This window comes from Syngnathus leptorhynchus, chromosome 22 (genome assembly GCF_054491065.1).
Source record: "Syngnathus leptorhynchus isolate UIUO chromosome 22, UIUO_Slep, whole genome shotgun sequence".
Taxonomy (NCBI): domain Eukaryota; kingdom Metazoa; phylum Chordata; class Actinopteri; order Syngnathiformes; family Syngnathidae; genus Syngnathus; species Syngnathus leptorhynchus.
In genome coordinates, this window is record NC_141216.1 from 4,874,971 (window position 1) to 4,893,255 (window position 18,285).

The 18,285-nt window shown below is 41.0% G+C and overlaps 1 protein-coding gene across 1 annotated transcript in view; it reads left to right on the forward strand.

Moving 5' to 3' along the window:
* The window catches only part of LOC147039574 (bone morphogenetic protein 2-like), a 120,972-nt gene that overhangs the window by 3,900 nt on the left and 98,787 nt on the right, over nt 1–18,285 (forward strand). The window contains exon 7 of the mRNA XM_085904836.1: nt 302–391. The gene's annotated coding sequence lies outside the window, so the exon portion shown is untranslated. The remainder of the gene's footprint in view (nt 1–301; nt 392–18,285) is intronic.

Sequence of the window (18,285 nt, forward strand, 5' to 3'; positions counted from 1 at the left end):
GCTGACAAACCAGTCAGGCTATTGTCTTTAAAAGGAAGTAAATTGGGCATCTGGTATCAAGGTAGTGACGTGAAGTGTACCCCAGTGGAGATTACGTGTTAGGGTTCCTCGCCAGGTCCTGAGGCAGAGCCCTCGGGCAGTGGAGCATGGAGGAAGGGGAGAGTCATCTACAGATGTGGCAGAGAGAGCTTCCAGATGACTTGTTGCTAAGGAGTGGACAGCAATACCATCAAAGTAGCAAAAGCATCTGGATGCAAGCCTGGGTCTTTTGGACTAGTATCTTCTGTCTATGCACTTCCAGGCCAGCTGCGAGGATGAGTCTCTTCTGCTCTGAGGCCTTCCCGCTGCGACACACATCCGGAACACGGCACCTGAGGAAGTGTCCAGGAAGGTAAGAGAGCAATCCAAATATCTCCTGAGGGTTAGCCCAGACACTTGTCAAAGGGACCTGCTTTAATCTCCAATCTGATCCTTTTGGGCACTATGCAGATGTTGTGACCAAGTCAAACCAAAAACTTGTAAATTACCAAGTCGATTAATAATACGGAAAAATCAATACTGAGCATTCAATGCAATAGAGCACCGGCATCAAAGCCAAGGATCGGGGGCCAGATGTGGTCTGCCTAATCATTTTATGTGGCCCACAAAGACAAATTGTGTATCTTCACGGGGTCAATACTCATATTACAAATTTTCTCCATGTTTAAAAAAATAGAGATTTTGCTGACTATTTTTATGACATTCATATTTTTAAAATATTTGAACAATTTTTACTCTGTCTATATAAGGTAAGTTTGACACTCCTGCAATAGAACAAAATTGACTGTGATGTACCAAGTATGTTTGAATATATTGCTTAATATGTCCGTCTAATTTTCTCCACTTTTAAAAAAAATAGAGATTTTGCTGACTATTTTTATGACATTCATATTTTAAAAATATTTGAACAATTTGTACTCTCTCTATATAAGGTAAGTTTGACACTCCTGCAATAGAACAAAATTGACTGTAATGTACCAAGTATGTTTGAATATATTGCTTAATATCTCCGTCTAATTTGAATGAAACCCATCTGTTAAGCGTGACATTTTAATTTCAATCGAAGCAACATGAGTCAGGGAGATCTTTGAGGTCATATCTCACCATGGAGGTTCCTCTTTTCGACTGAGCGCAGACTCATCTTTCTCTGATCTCTGTATACTTTGGCAAGACCAACAAAGCCCCCCCTGCCGGTACAGAGCAGATATTGTCTCTATTCTTGGGGATGAAAAGGGAGAACGCTATCACCCAGTGAGCATCCTGGAAACTTCAGCAAATGGTTTCGTCTTCCTCTTACTTCTCCGCCTTTGAAGTATTCACTTCCTCCGGACAGCAAGTTGGATGCGAGAAATTCGTTTGTCAATGGATCCTTTCATTCATTATACAGAAAGTGTAGGGAGCAAATTTTAAATTTTGTTCAGCTAAAAAACGCACTTCAGTACCTCGTTTTTATTGTTTTCTAGTCGAGCTTGCTGAATTAGCGAGATCCGGGGGGGAGTGATGGGGTGAATGTACATTGCGTACACAAAGTGGTATCTGTGAGTGGAGGCAAAATGAAAATAAAGCTTTTATTGTGTAATCGAGTGACTGCTGCCAATACGGGGCAAAAATAGAAACATAATGTGATCCACCGGGGTTGCACAACTGCTTGTGGTTACGCCACTCGACATATGTTATTAAGTTCGGCAGGGGTGTCGCAGCCAGACGGTGTCGATTGGTTTGACGTCAGAGTGCGCAAACCTTTTGATTCATCTCAATGTGGAGCAAAATAAATAAAAAAAATGCAAACAATTGACTTTTCTCTCAAAGTCTGCAGGTTCGCTATCATACGTCGAGTCCATCTTGGGCCTCGTTTAGGTGCGCGCATGTTTTGAGTACAATGTGGTTCCATTTAACCCTTTTCCTTCTGAGTGTGGCACCTTTTTTTTTTTTTTTTTTTACCGGCAAACTGCTGTAGTGAAATTCCACTTAACGCCACATTTCCTGTTCGCTCAGCTGCATCTGAGCAGCTGGAGGGAATGACATACACACATATGTGCTCACAAACAGGCCTTACTGCTAGCATAATATCGCATGCATTAAAAAAAAAAAAAAGGCTAGTATGACAGATCTTTCAAATTGGTGCCATGACCCGAATTTATATGTACTTATTTTTGAAGGAATGACGACTCCTGTCGTTTAACATTTGTTCTATTGTGTGCCGTAAATAAAACACAGAAATAGACTCAGCGGGATGATGCGTTTACTATAACAGCCTGCCCCAAAAAAAAATGGTGTCGCCACCTCAGACACCTCATCCTGCCCTCAGCTTATTTTAGTGCCTGTTTTACACCTAAAATATCCTTTGTGGCTTACTCAAGCCTGGTACGACCTGGCGAGTATTGTTATGCTAGTTTAAAAAAAAAAAAAAGATTAAACAACCGCATATTATTTTATCTGCTTATTTCTGAAAGTCTGTCAACTTCCTCTGTTGCATAACAGTTGGGCTAATTTATATAATACGCCTCCACGCTGAATTTCTCCTCCCATGACCAGGCAAATATCCAAAACAAATCGGTTGTGTTAAGTATCCTATTATCCTTGGGATATATTTCAATAAAAAGCATGTTATGAGACACTCGATACTTTTTTGCATTGTTAGCCACTTAAGACATTTTTTAAAAACATTGCCTATTATGTCCCATCTAATGGATAACGGCGCCCGCCTCTTTATAGGCGAATTAAAAAGTGAAGCTGTCACGCGCATTTGTGAACTCATCCTTTAATAATCATAAAAAAATGCCACTGAAGCAGGTGAGCATATTAAAAAGACACTACAATGACTAATGGATGTAATATTGCATTTTGATCCTGCCTGACTTCCTCAGATTTTAATTACTGACGCATTAACTTGAACCTGAATGAGTGCGTAGATTTCCCTGACAGATTAATAGCGGAGGAGGAAACCAGCGTGACTCATAGCCGCCCCCCCCCCCCCCCCCCCCCACCAGCCTGCCTGCATCTCAAACACTAATAACTCCACTCTGGAGGACCTCACGAGTCACTGGCTCACCCCACGCACGCCACTGCGATGCCCGCAGGGACTTCTTGTTATATTATTTCAATACAGAACTTCTTTATTCCGTGACCTCTTAAAATGTAGCGACAATGAAAAAGTCTGTGCAGCAGTAACAGACGTGGAAGTAGATGTTCCCTGAGAACTCAAATATTCCCACGGGAACTTAAAAAAAAAAGATTCACAGTTGAAATTAGGCACCATGGTGCTGATTTACTATGGCTCCATATTAGTAATCTGAAAACTCAATTGTGTGTGAGTCATTTTGTATATTAGTGCATTTGGATTTGATTTAAAAAAATAATAATAATGTGTATGTTTGTGTGCTGGTAAAAGTCACGCCATACCGGGGTCACTTGTCACTTGTGTATTTGCTGGATGTGGGAAGGTGCCAGTGGAAAAAGCCCTCACTCTTTTAAGGCAACGGCTTATTTCCCAGCACCTCACACTGGTCTTTTCCTCTCCCTACTTTGGCATAAGGTTGAGGAAAACCCTTCGAGTGTGTGTATGCATGCATGTGTGTGTGTGTGTGTGTGTGTGTACGCCCTCGCACCTCGTCACTTCTGATGCTGCAGTGGGAAGCCAAAGCTGCCAGGAGAACCCCAGACTGGCAGGCGTACCGAACGCCTACGCACACACTCACACATGCTTTTAACACACACGTGAGCCTCACACACACATGTATTTAAATACATAACACACAAGTCGTTCCTCTACACACCAACCTTTCCATAACTTTACTGCGTTTTCTCTAACAAGTCAAACTTGTTCTGACTTAGTGCAATTATGCTAGAGGTCAACTGCGAGGTGATGCTATTCTACACATGCAAACAAATTTATAGTTGTGTAGATGATAGTGTTCCATTGACATGAGATAGCAAGGGGAAATCTATCATATAGGAAAGGGAAAGTTCTTGTGGTCAGCTTGGATGAGTTTTGAGCGGAAGGTTCCTTTTTTTTTCCAGAGTTGTCTGTTGTGGACGGTTTACATAGAGGTGCTTGTGTATGTGGACTGGAACAGGAAGTGAGCTTTAGGTTGCTGTGCAGAAATGTCAGCTGACTAGTGTTACCACCAGCGGATCAGAAAGCAGTCGGGCATCAGTGGCCCGTTTCCGGATGGAATTCTGTGTGCGGATAAATAAATGCAGGCAAATCAAATGGAATGTGGTTAAGTTGATGAATCATTTGGAATTCGTGGATTTAAATGAACCTTAACCTGCCGCAGGATTAGAAGAAATCAGTTTCTTCTTATGCCATGTTATGGACTAGTGGGCACAAATGAAGTCAGCTGTGTTTTCACGCATCTGCGAAAATACGGAATCCGGGTCTATCCTGCAAATTTAGATCGTACCTCTGAACTGCTGATGTCAAATTTTGCAGTTAGATGTGAAATATTTTCTTAATCAGGTTTATTGTGATTATAACTTGACAGTATTTATTTAGTATCTATTGAAATACTGTGGAATTTCTGTTTCTTCTCTTTGTTCCCATTTGGAATCCGAGTCAACTTTTTTGTTGTTGGTTAAATTCCCAATGACAAACGTCCTTGATTAAATCCAGATGCACATAAACATTGGGCCCGACTTCGACCCGATTTCTCCCTGGGGTTTGGATCATCTTGAGGTTTGGCACAAGAGCTGGAAGTAAGACCCGGATTAAGGCTGGAACCTTGGAAAAGGGATACGGATGTGACTCCAGTTTACAATAAGCACTGGACCCAGAACTTTGAATCGGACAAAAATTGAGATGAGTTGAGAACAGATTATGACAGAGAGTTATGATATCACATGGAGGCAAACAATAATTTACTGGAATTGGATCTGCTAGGAAGTTGGAATCAGATGCATGAAATCGAAATTTAGATATAAACATGGAAATCATACGTCCATAAACAACAGTAACAAATTGAGTATACATTTGCAATTGAATTTAAAATGAATCATCAATCCCAAATGTGTAATATTAAATTATGACTTTGTGTCCAATCCCAAAGAACAAAAAGTATAGATTGCAAAAACATGCCACTTGTTTTTAGCGTCAACATTCACAAATGAGGTTACGCCAGAGTCTGTTTTGTCGCATATTTGTGCACTATGCTGCCGACTATTGACACGATCCTGGCAGAATAATGTGACAGGCGCTCCAAGAAATGCGGCTGGTGGGACTCAGTGCTGCAATTCGATCCTCGCCTTCTAACAAAACACTCGGCAAGAGACACAGCTCTATTTTCTCCTACCTGATCTTTTTCTTCCTGCTGTGTATCAACCAATAGAGCTCAATCTTTTCTACTGCCAGCCTCTGTTGCCAATGGACCAGCGGACTTGGCTCAGAACTACTCCCTTCCTCCGCGGCACTTAGTGCAATGGTACACAGCCAGTCCAGTCTGATCTCTTGCAGAAATGGCCTGGAAAAAAAAAAAGAAAAAAAAGCACTGCCTGAGGCTGCAGGCCGTGTTCTAATCCTCAGCAGTATGCCCAATAGTCTTGGCTTAGGCTGAGCTGCTCTCAAATACCCTCTAATTCGACTAATGCAAGGCTTTGGCTCCTTGGCTCTCCGCACTGAGAAAATCTTCGCCAGAGTTTTAATATTGCTTTTTCTTCTTTATCAGCGCCACTAGAGTGATAGTGATGAGATATTACTGTGCCGTGGAAACTGCGGTTTGTCTAGTGTGTACGTTTTGCTAATTCTACTTTTGCCTAGGTCAGCAAATGATAGACAAACATTCCTTCAATTGTTTGACAATCATTACAGTGGGGCAACAAAGAGAGGGAACTTTTTAAACATACGGTAAGGAAGTAGTGTGGTTTTGGAGCAGCTGCTTATTGGCTCCTTGTTTCCTGGTTTAGAGTATAAGCCCAAGTGTATAATGAGAGTACTGTAAACCTTTGGTGCTGCGGTCAGAGCGGGCTGCGATGTAGCGAACGTAATTAGGACCAACGTGAATTGAGTACCACCAATGTGGAAGAGTTTAGCATCACTGGGACTGCCATGGAGAGAATAGGATGACCTCAATTCCCAAGGTTGAACATTTAGAATCATTTTAGAACCAGTCCAAATAGGCACACTCGAAAGGTCAACAAAAAGGTTCATATCTTATTTTGCCCCCAAATATTCAGCTATAATAGTTTCCTAAACATTAAGGGTTGTTAGGAAAACTTCTGTCGGTAGGAGTAGCAATGTGGAATTTAGGCTGGAATTACCGGCTAGGTGCTGACAAGCTCCAGGTCCGACAGAAGTGATCAGATGGTTCTGCCAAGTTATGAAAATCCCTGCGGTCTTGTGCTTGCAGTCAAGTTTGTTGTGTGGTTTTTATTTGTCTTTGTTGCTGTGGATTTTTTTTTTTGGAAGCTCCCAAAAGAGGCCACACATGCATAGACGTTTGGCCTGAGTGTGGAAAGCAAAGTTTGGGATCGGCAAGGTGGGGTCCTTTTTAATAGCGCTGTTATCTAACTTACAGATGGTTTTTGGATCTGTCTTTTACCCATGGGAGGGAATAAATGAGTATATTTTGGAGGGAAATCCAAACATGCAACATGTTGCTAGCCCATTTAGAGGTTTGTTTTTGAATTGTTGTGGTTAGGGGTTTTGGCTCACATGAGGGATGTGTTGCAGATGCGAGAGTTGTGGCAGGCTTCCTTTTGACAACAAACTTGCTCAGAATGCCCTGAGCATCTGACAGTTCCTGTCCGAGAACATTCCAATCCAGAGGACTGGTTAAGTTTGTAGTTTGTATTGGAAATGTAGCGCAAAGTATATTCTCGTCCTGAAACCTTTATGACACATTTACGTTTTGACGCATTTCCTCATCGAAAGAGCTCCCATGACCCAACTTAGCCTTCAACTTTCATTTTGGTGATAGTAAAATGTCAACATGCTTTCACCCACACAACTCGAACTAAACATTGTTGAGTGGAACACTCAAAACCACTAATGGGCTTAAATGGTGAATGACATCACAGCTGTTATGCCTCTTGTCATTTTTCATTTTTAATGCATCCCGTGCAAGCAGTGGCTGCAGACATTGCAGTCTCGGGTTGCACGTATTATTCTGTGCTTGGGTGTGCAATATATCAGACAAGTCTTGAGGGGAAATTTTTTGCTAAAAGGTCCAATATCATTGTCTGACTACATTAAAATGGAGTCAAATATCACTCCCCAGTGTTTACGTTGGATTGGTGAAATAGTCATGTGACTAAAGTATCTCTGACCAGAACAAATAGACCACACAAGTAATTATAAAGTGGCAAAAATAGATCAGAGTAAAAGTTGAGAAAAATACTCAGTGGAAATTATATGTGCTCTAAAAGTAGGCCGCCATTTTGGTTGAATCCTGATTTGTACGTTCGGGCTAATCGACCACCATGAAGAAATTCTTCACTCTGAAAGAATTTGCGTCATGTCATATACCCCAGACATCCAATACCAGAACCTAACCACCACCCCAGAACTATTCCACGTATGCAGGCATGAACATATTTTCATAATATTGATTGCCTCCAATTACATGACTTTGAGTCAACCACCAATCATATTTGAATCTAATAGACTTTCCATTGGCATTGATTCCCTGGAACTGGTGCAAATATAAAACAAATATCCCGCCCCCGTTTATACGGAACACCGCGATCATTTGAAACACTTTTACAAGATTTAGAATTATGTGGGGTTTGACAATAGACTAAGACAATAGGCAAGGGAAAGCAAGAATGCAGTTCCAGTTGTAGCACCTAATATCAGCTTCTCTCCTGTGCCAGGTAGTAGTTAAGTGATATTACCCAAAGCGTAAACACGTAGGTATGTGGCTTTTATAGAATGAAACCATAAACACTTAGCACAAGATCCAGGAAGAATAATTTCTAAGAAACTGAGATTTTAACACAGGACCACCAATTGGAGAAAAAAACAAAACAAGTATGGCTCAGCTATGTACTATATCTAAACCGAGTCCACTGTGGTATAACATAGTTACTCTTTTAAAACAAACGAGAGAGTTAGAGAACACTCCCCAGAAGTTATGTAACATGTCTGCAGTTTTTATTCCAAACCATTTACTGTAATACACTGGCAACATTATCACCCCCCCCAATCCAAAATCTTTTTTGAGCCATATTTATTTTTGATTAGTATCACCTCTTAAACCTATAATAAACTTCAAATGTATCATTTGAATTGGCCACTTATTTTCAATGCTACAATGTGAATAATATGTTATGAATTAGTTGCGTTGTCCAAAAATGTGACATTATTGTAGCGTACGGCCAATCGGCTCCATCCTGACATCATATCCTGTCATTATCAGAACTCGGAGTTACCATGGCAACACTACGAGCATTGAGTTCATTCTTTGTTGTAATTTGACAAGCATTCATATTGTTGTGCTTTTTTTATGCTAAACAAGTAATTTAGTGAGTGAAGTGATGCGGCCTCATCTTGAATCTTTTTTTTTTTAAGTTCATGTACGTATGAGTCATGACAGTACTCCGGGGAGTAAGTGAGCATGCTCAAAGAAACACAGACACCCTTTCCGGCCCTCATCTATCGTTTGCTCCTTTGCTTGAGCGATATTCCAGCCAAGGTGCTTCTCCCTGAACTCCCACATCATCATCAAAGTGGAATGAGTAGTGTAAGGAGTGGCAGGAAGAAAAAAAAAAAAATTAGACTAATCACATCCCCGTGGGGTTTCAGCAGCGGAGGAAAGGGCGAAGTAAACAATTTTCTTTATCATGTTTTTTTTGTAGTGTTTTCTCCTGTGTTTTTTTTTTTAAGATTCTCATGCTTTGTTGTTGTTTTTTTTGCTGAGAAATAGCGAGTTGATTAATGCAGATCCCCTCCCCCCTATTATTTACCCCCCTTCTGTTTTGGAAAAATTCCACCCGCTCCGTTAATTAATTCACAGCAGAATTAATGAGTGTGAGAAGAGATTGCAGAGGAGAGTGGAATTGGGCGTGGGGGGGAGTCATCTTGGGATAAATACGTGCACAATATTTAGACCAGAGAGTGTTTCAACGCTAACTTTGAGAGGCTGACTAGAATTAAAAGTCTAAATTAAGTTTGCCTTTAGGCGAGTGGCACATTGAGTACAGAATGCTGAAGGGGCAAGAAGGAGGAGGATAAGGAATCAAGATATGCTGATATGCGACTTAAGGCTCTGACTAATGGAAGGTGACGTATAAACAAATGGATGATGAGAGAAAGATGAGAGGTTTGGAGGAATAAGTGGCGTGGATCGTCTTTCCTCATCGGGCGGCATCGGCGTCCAAATGTACTTGCACCGACATTAGGACAAAAGTCTTCCTCAAGAATAATTCCCGTCTAAACTCAATCAAGCACTTTTTCCATTTGATTCCAGGTTGAATAAATTGGTGGAAAGGCGTAACGAATCTTTGGATTGGCACCGCTCGCCTCTCGGCTAATTGTATTAAGGAACTGCAATGTGCTTATTCGTTCTCAAGTATCATCACTTGGACACTCTTTTGCTGTCCTCCTCCGTTCATTCTGTCCTCATTCCCCCTTGGCCACCATCTCACCTCAAGGTTTTCCTCCCACTCACCCATCCACATACGTACTTTTTTCCGCCCACCTACACTCTGTTTCACCTGCTTTCCACAACCGGGATCATTATTCAAGCTCCCTTCGCAGAATTATCCAAAGCAAATAGTGTGTTTTCTAAAAAATTCTACAGCCTGCTATTATCAAGAGGAAATGTAGCTTCCTTTCCTCTTTTAGTTTTAAAAGCCCTGGAATAAAAGCAGGGACATGGTTTGTTTCATTCAAACCGTAATAATTCAGGCCTATTCCGCTTGTTTCTCCACAAGCCTTGAGAAAGCCAATTTTAATGGACCTACAACATGTTCTCTACTAGCCGTTCACGTCTGGTAATGTCGAAAACCTAATTGAATTGTATTCCAATCGAGAGAGGTTTGCTATAACGATTAAATCAAGATGGTTTCTGCTTGCTGATGTTCGTTTACTTTTTTGGACCTCTCGGCTATATTTCCAGTTTCGGTGTAATCCCGGCCGTGTTTCCCACCTCTGCATTGTGTCCGGCGTGTAAACACCCCGATAATCGGTATCAGTGTGTTTGTGTGGCTTTAAGATAGCGTGGGTGAAAAAAGCGATAAGGCTAAGTGAATGATTCCCTTCTCTAAACAGAGCTGTGCAGAGGGCAAGGCGGCTGCCATGGGAAGTGATTTGACTTTTTTTTTTTTTTTTTTTTTATAGGCACGTACGACTTTTAACCAAAATTTGCTGCAAAGTCAGGATGTAAATTTCGTTTTATGTTCTGCTGCAATATTAGGCCAGATTATGGTCATTTCTGGGAAAACGCTAGTAGAGTCCTGAAAAAGGAACTTTCCAAATAAGTGCACACATATCAAAATTGGGAGTGCCACATAAACAATGTTCTAAATGTGGAAAAAGTCATGAGCTCAATCCTGACTAACCCTAACCCTCGCCTCCTCACATCACACACCACGATTTGGCCTTTGAGGTCAGCGGCCTTTTTTTGTTTTAATATCCAGTCTGTGCAACTGCTTTCCCATATTGAAATGCATAAACATTTAAGACGACGACACACACCCCTCTCTCGCAAACACACCTCCAGCCAGACTGTTGGATAAGCCTCATTTAGCTGCATCTGCGCAACACAGTTCTACAGTCACACAACATTTACAAGCCCCCCCCTGTTACACTAAACAGACACACACATGGAATATGACTATGCACTTACGGATCAACGCAAAGCCCACATGCCCTTGCTACCAGCGTCATACATCACCTCCACGTCTATGTTATGTGGACCTGGTCTAGTGTTTTAATCCATGAGACATGTGGACCCGTTTGGGCCACTGTGTGTGCCACACCTTCCCTTCCTTTGGGTGGAGCACCCGGCTGCCGTCGACACTTTCTCATTCTGTCCGCGGCTACTGACAGCTGTGGAATTCTGACAAATGACCCATTTTTTTTTTTTCAACATATGTAAATAAAGAAAAGATGAGAAAATAGTGGACAAGTTCCATTGTTGATGACACGTGTACAGTGCGGATAGTTTCTTAAGAGTATGTAATTTTTTTTTTTTCCTTTACGTCATAGATAACAGGTTATCTAGCGCAACGATTTAGCTCAACGAAGTATTGATCACTGCCTAACTGACCTAACAAATATTGACCCATTGTGACTTCCCAACTGATACATGATTTGAGATTTGTTTGCTTCACCAGTGAGAATGCAAAAGTGTGTTTGCAAAAGTAGATTGCAAATAAAACACGAGTTTATTTAAACATCGGAAAGACCTCGACTCGGGTAGTTTCACACCTCGAGTCTATCAATGTTTGGATCGTTAGGCCGGTTCATCCAAAACATTTTTTAATAAAGTATGTTTTGGGTTTTTTTCTCGCAAAACCTAATCCCCCAACTGGTGAGTCTGACGACATCTCCGGTGGGTAGCACATGTGCGGGATTATTAGACTCTTCCAAGAGAGGAGATAGTATTTCTTTCACTAATTTTCCAACTTTTTTACCATCTCAGATTTTTCTATGCAATCTGTTCCAGCTCAGAGTCAGAAATACGGGGTCTTGTTACCCAGCGATGAGGCCCTGTAGGAAGAAACAAACTAGGATTAAAGCGTTCGGCGGAAGACTTGATCACAATCCACTCATTTAAATCCATATACGAACATTTTACCTTCTTACCGCATAGACTGTTTAAAAAGATCCTGCATAGTTACAAAATCTAGTAAATAATCACAGATATGCTATTGCATGACGTTTCTTCTGATGACATCACTGAAACTGGTTCAGTCAACCATCTCACTGCTCTAATAGTTTCTGGTGATGAGGATGTGCTCAGCAATGGAGGCGACAGGGGACATGTGAGTCACCGCATATTCATGATATCAGAATTCGAGAAGAAAACCATACGCTTGATCTGTCGCGAGTGCCAGGAATGAGAAAAGCATTTTCGCTCATCCTCCATTGGTTTTATGTACGCTGTAGGTTTTATTGATATTTCTTGATTCAATTATAAAAATGTCTCTTCTGTTCCTCATTATTGATTTTCATTGGCTGTTGTAATTCTCGATTTCTTTTTTTTTTTAATCACAGCAAACTTTTATTATGTGTAGTTTTCATTTTGGCTGGCTGATGTGTGGATCCTTGTCCACACATAAGTGACAAATTGAAAATAATCCACAAGTGGAAGGTAAATGGAAAGAAAACGCCGTTGCTCATCCAGCGTGACCAAACGGATCGTTAATGTGTTTATTCCTTTTTTGCTTCTCTGTAACTCTCAAGTATCACTCTGAGATTCGCTCCCGCTGCACATACCTGATTACTTGGCATGACAACACAATCTACGTTACGGAATCTAAAAACGAGATTTGTTTGCTTTTCCAGTAGTTACCAATCCATAAGCACCGTTTACAGCGGAAAAAACACTTGAAGCATCAAGCCAATACCACAAACTACTCTAATAGTAATGATAGAGTATCAGATATTACGGCAAACAGAAATAAATGATTTGCTATGGTTCTCTGCAAATGCAAATGTTAAGATAATACTTCAATCAATACGCGTGCGCTAACATCCACGAGTGGCCATCGACAACCTTTTTAAACAATCGCCAAAAGAAAATATCATGCACCGGTTAGCCTCCACTTTGCAGCATGGAGAAATAATCATCGAAAAAAAAAATGAGGAGGAGGATAGACTGGCAGAGGACGAGAGAAGTCATAAAACAGAAATTCAGCCATCGAAAATGTATTTGATAAAGCAACACAGCATGGTGCGGTTCTGTTAGAAAGTAACAACGCTATTAGCTTACTTTGTTATTAGCTTACTTTGCTATTAGCATACTTTGCTATTAGCTTACAATCTCATGGCAATAAAAGCCAATTATCTCAGCTACTGCATGCAGCTGGAGGGCAATGGCGATAAAAATGTACAAAGCGAGGAAACAACAGATAAAGTTGAGAGCAAAAGACAAATGTGTGTAGAAAGGACAGGAAATGCGAGTGGAGTCAAGGACAGACGGACTGGAGGAGGGGAGGAAGCACTCGGCCCTTAGTCAGGAGCAAGGTGTTGTGTAACCTTGGCGGCAAGTTATCTAAGAATCAGCTGTTTTGCTTTTAAGCAAAAAAAAGTTGACACAGTTGTTATTGTGTTGTTGATTTTTTTTTCGCTTTGCACTCAAACTATGCAGCCTTTGTTAGTTTGTGGAGATTTGGGATTACGTCGTCACTGTCATGAGAAACTTTGTGCCATTCCCAGCGAGGCTTGCGAGGTTGACGAAAGAGTGGCGAAACCCTGCGGGACTCCGGGTTAACCACTAACAAGCGGAGAGGCCGTACGATGCCAACCGTGCTGTGCTCTAAATGGCCACTTCAACCAGCACAATGACAGACTTCTGGTGCCAGAAAAGAGGCCAACTCATGTGGAATTACCGCCGATATTCACACAGCGACAGGAAACGTAATAGAGTTGTAAAACGGAAAACACAAGAAGGGAGGGGGGGAGCACTTTCATGTACTTTTATGTCATCTTTGTCTCTACCATAAAAGCAGAGAGGCAAAGAGATAATTGCCTAAGATTTCCAGGAACACCCCAACGTCTCGTAAAAAATGGACGTGTTATTTGATTAAAAGCAAGTATTACTATTTTGGGCTTAATTCAAAATGCTTAAAATGAAGTGACGTACTGTGAGGATGAAAGCGGTAGAAATTGTATAATATCGACTTCAGGCTATGGAAATAACCTTTTATAAAATGGCTGTCAACTTTGTTTTCAGCCAAATTAAATTGATACTAAATGACAAGCTGTGTGGGTGAATTTGAGCCAACGTAACAATAAAAATGATTGTTGTGTTTGTTTGGACAAGCCATCCAAATCTGACACTCCCCCTACGGCGCAAACGCCCGGCTTTGTCAGCCCAATAATGGCACCTAATTTGCTTGAAGTCAAAAAGAACTCAACGTTAAAGCAAAACAAGGTTGAACCAAAAAAAAAAAAAAAGTGCTCTTGCCAGCCACCTTATTTTCCTACGTAAGCATCCTGTCAAATATTTCAGGCTTTTCCGTCCATTAACCCGAGGACTTGCGGTGATTTCTCAGAGACAGAGTGACATTCAGGAACTGCAGGGAAATGTCTGAGCTGCTTTGACAGTTTTTTTTTTTTAAATGTCTACGAAATAGACGGTTGGGTGATTTGCTGCAGGTCGGAGTGATGACAAAGAGCCTCAAGACTGCATGCATATCCGATTCCAATTCGATTCCTCCTCAAATCCGATTTTCAGTCCAACCATTCTAATCAGCTCATTGGCTCCTCTTCCTTTGTGTGTGTCGTCTTTCCACATGACCATGTCAGCTGTGAGGACGTGGCAAGGAAGCAAGTGGAGCGGGACTTTCCCAGAAACATTAGCCTCTCTGAGGACAAGGTGTGCTTGGTGGCCTGTCTGTCTGTCTGGCTGTCCGTCTGTTTCAATCCTCGGCTGTTTGTATTCAAACGTCTCGTGCGCCTCCGCACTACAAAAGTCATTTTCATCATCAAGATACATGAGAGGCCTCTCTCGAGTGCCATGAAAGAAGGCAATTAGCATGAGGATGAAGATGATTGCCTCCGGACAGAAATGTTCCGTTTGTTTTCCCCTCTCTTCCCACAAGTCAAACAATGGCCCTAAGTCATTGCCAAAGTACGAACCAGCTCTGCCAGTCACAAACATGCCAACCGAGACGATTTCCAATTTTTGCGTGAATTTTTCCTCTCGATACCTGAGAGTTAGAATGTACCAGAAAAAAAAAATAAAGCTCCATCCTTTCCAAAATTTCTTCCATTGGAACTAAAAAAAATGTAGACGTGCCCACGTGTGGCCATATTTATGCCCGTAGATTTCTCACTTTCCAAAATCCAATGAGTCATCGCAACCTGTCATGACCCATCTAAACCAAGGCTTGACATTTTGTTTTCTTAATGTTCACTTAAGAATAACCAATCATCTCAACCATTATAAAGAAATCTTCTCGTCATTGCAATTCTCCGTCGACTTGTTTGAAATTCTTCTTGAGTTGTCTGGTTGGATGTTTGGAAACTCTCCGGTTTCTTCATCCGTCTTGCTTTTTTTTTTGTCAACCCTGTTCCACCAATATGCCTGCAAATTACTCTGTCACTCTCAAGTCTCATATTGCAAAACCGAGTCCTATTTTTGATGAGCATAACCAACACGTCAAAGAAAAGCTCAGATAACAACAAATATTTTGACGACAAAACGCTTTGTGTTATGATTAGTGACATTCGTCAATCAATCTGTAATTTTCCTTTGGGCGTTTTTTAATCCTGGAATGCAAACTAATGCTGTTATTATCTTTCACCTCAAAAACACAAAACTCACACTAGATCTCCCAAATTTTTTCTCAGTTTCTCTATGCCAGGAATAATCTTTAACTTTGACAAGTCACAGGCAAAAAAACAAGTATTGCACCACTGGGTGGCATTATTTCCCTTTCCATGATTAATTTTCTATTTAATACAGAGGAGTGATTCCTTTAGTCGTTTAGTTTTCTACCAGCATTTATTTTTCCGCCCCAGCAACAATCAAACAAAAGTTTACTGTACCTTTAAATTAGCATTGGCAACAACATTTCAGCACAACATCTAATGAGATGATCCACAAAGTATGTCGGTGCCAATACACACACCCATAAACCCACACTGACGAAAAAGGTACACTCTGCTCCTGAGGCCACCTCACTAATAAACTTATTTTCTTCACCTTGGAAAATACGAGAGGAAGCCAAACTTCTCTCGCCTCCCTTTTGGACCACACCCATTTACCCGCTCAATAAATTTGATGTTTATGGGAGAAGATAGTCAATTCTGTCAAGTTAGGGTTGGGAAGATTTATATTCAGGGTGTTTTCGGCTTAAAACTGTAAACTTCTAATAATTCCTAACCACAATGAGCAGCTCTTTATAAGGTTACTTTTTTTTTTCTTAACCTTCCAGATGATCCTCTGCTTTTCCTTACTTACCTTTTTTTCCCCCAAAACTTTCATCCTCTGGTATTTTCCTATATTCCCCTCTTTAAACTGTCTCCCCGTAATCTATTTTCCTGTCTTCCCTTCTTCTTTCCCCTCTCCCGTGGGGTCTCATCTTCTCGACTGTATCAACCTTTCATTATACCTTGTGCTTCATCTCGGATACTCAATGCTAATAAGAGACATTTATAGAATTGCGTGGCTGTAAAGTGTGTGTGTTGTAACTGCAAGCCCGAGCCCGAAACAAATACAACCTAAAAAGATTGCTTGGGATTTGTATTCATTTCCAGTCATTTCATACTTGAAAAAGCATTTAAGTGGAAGTTTGCGAGAATTTTGCAGGGTGCCGGATCTGTTTCGTTTTTTTTTTTTTTTTGGGCATTGTGGCGCACATGCTTCCATGATGTTGCAACTCTAAAAATGACCATGACTGTGGTCTGCAAATCATCTTTGCACAAATGGAAAAAAAAAAGATAAGTAATGTTTTCTTGAGAGGCAGAACAGTGTGAGTTATTGAATACCCCCCTCAACACATGAGACACTATAATTACAAGCAACTATGGTGAGCCCAGTGTGTCTTCACGGTAAGATATTGTTACCCAAAAGCTAACCGCAACATTGAACGTTTGCTCTTGAACCGCTGGCCATGAACGCTGCGGCTTTTTGTTAATCGCACATATAAATGTGCTTTACGGCTTTATTGGGGTTTTCAACGAAAAAATGTTGGCTAGCTTTTATATAAACTTGAATGTCAGTCAGCAACAAAAAAAATAATGTTACTGCCATATTTGTGTGTCATCAGTCTTATTGGTTCAATACAGATGACATAAGATCTTGCAAATGTTTCCATAGTGTAAAAATACAAAAATAAACGACCGAATCTGCATCTTTTAACCTGATCCACATTAAAAATGTTATAGCTTCGAGCAATGCCATGCCAGTGGCGCAGTGGGTGGGAGAACAGAGAGAAGAAAACAAACACAGTAGAAGTAGTCGTTGTCATAATTTAACGCATAAACATTATAATTTCACAAACCCCTGCCGTTCTCCTTTCTCGATTTAAAAAAAAAAAAAAAGAAAAAAGAGGGAAATGTCGTTTTAAGGGTCATTGTTAAGGTCGGCAGGTTTAGCCAGCAGGTAATCAGCTTTTAATGCAAAGGCATCCCCACCCGCAGCTGACGGAGCTTCACGTGCGACCACACACACAATTAGCGCACAATTACCCGAGTGAGCGCTTCCCACAATCAGCATCACACGACAATCCCCTCCCCAATCACTATCAATGACCTCGTAATCACCGCACGCTCTCAGCCAGACAGTCAAATGACGGATGGCTAGTGATGTCATCAGGATGTTATCATCTGGGCCGCTTAATGACAGGAAGTTTCCTTCGACAGAGGTCAAGGTTGTTTTTTTTTTTTTTAAATCTACTGAGCTTCACCATTTGTGGCTATTTCTGTACATTTGATTTATAAGTAAGGCAGCTATAAAATCACATTCTCCTGATTTAACTCAGTCAAACATCTACAAATATTATCATTGGGTGTAAAGTAATCAGGAGACCCAAATTGCATGCCGACTACATTTGGGCTATTTAACGTTCATGCACTAGTGGCTGTGTTTTGATTGTGGTGTGAAATAGAGCATGGAGCTTGTGCATCATTAAGGGTTTGCCTGTACTTGCCGTTTGATTTCTGGCATGCGCGTTTACAACTTGAAAATAATTTGCAAGGCCTGTAAAGTTCATTTGGCTGCACCGTTTGTTTGTTCCAAAGGTTTTCATTGTTGTGTGCTTCTTGAGGGGCAATTGAAATGTAAAACCTTTTATGATTTATTTAAAGGCTTGTCATAGCAAAGCGAAAACATCTCGGAGATACTCACAAATGTCTCTCTCTCTTTCTCGGACTCTCATTAATCAATGCCAGACCTCACTTTCTCTGGCACTTCTGTCCATCCTTCGCAACCTTCATCCATCTTTTCCTGCTTTTCTTCCGTCCATTGCTGTCAAGCGCTTAGTTCTTCATGTCCGACATGATTATCACGGTGTCAAATCTGAAGAGGTTTCTTCAATAAAGGGCGCGGATGTGACAGATTAGTGTTAGCGGCGCTAAAATTACCATTTAACAAGTTGACAAGAACATACATGTTTCCTCACAATTAGTCCATG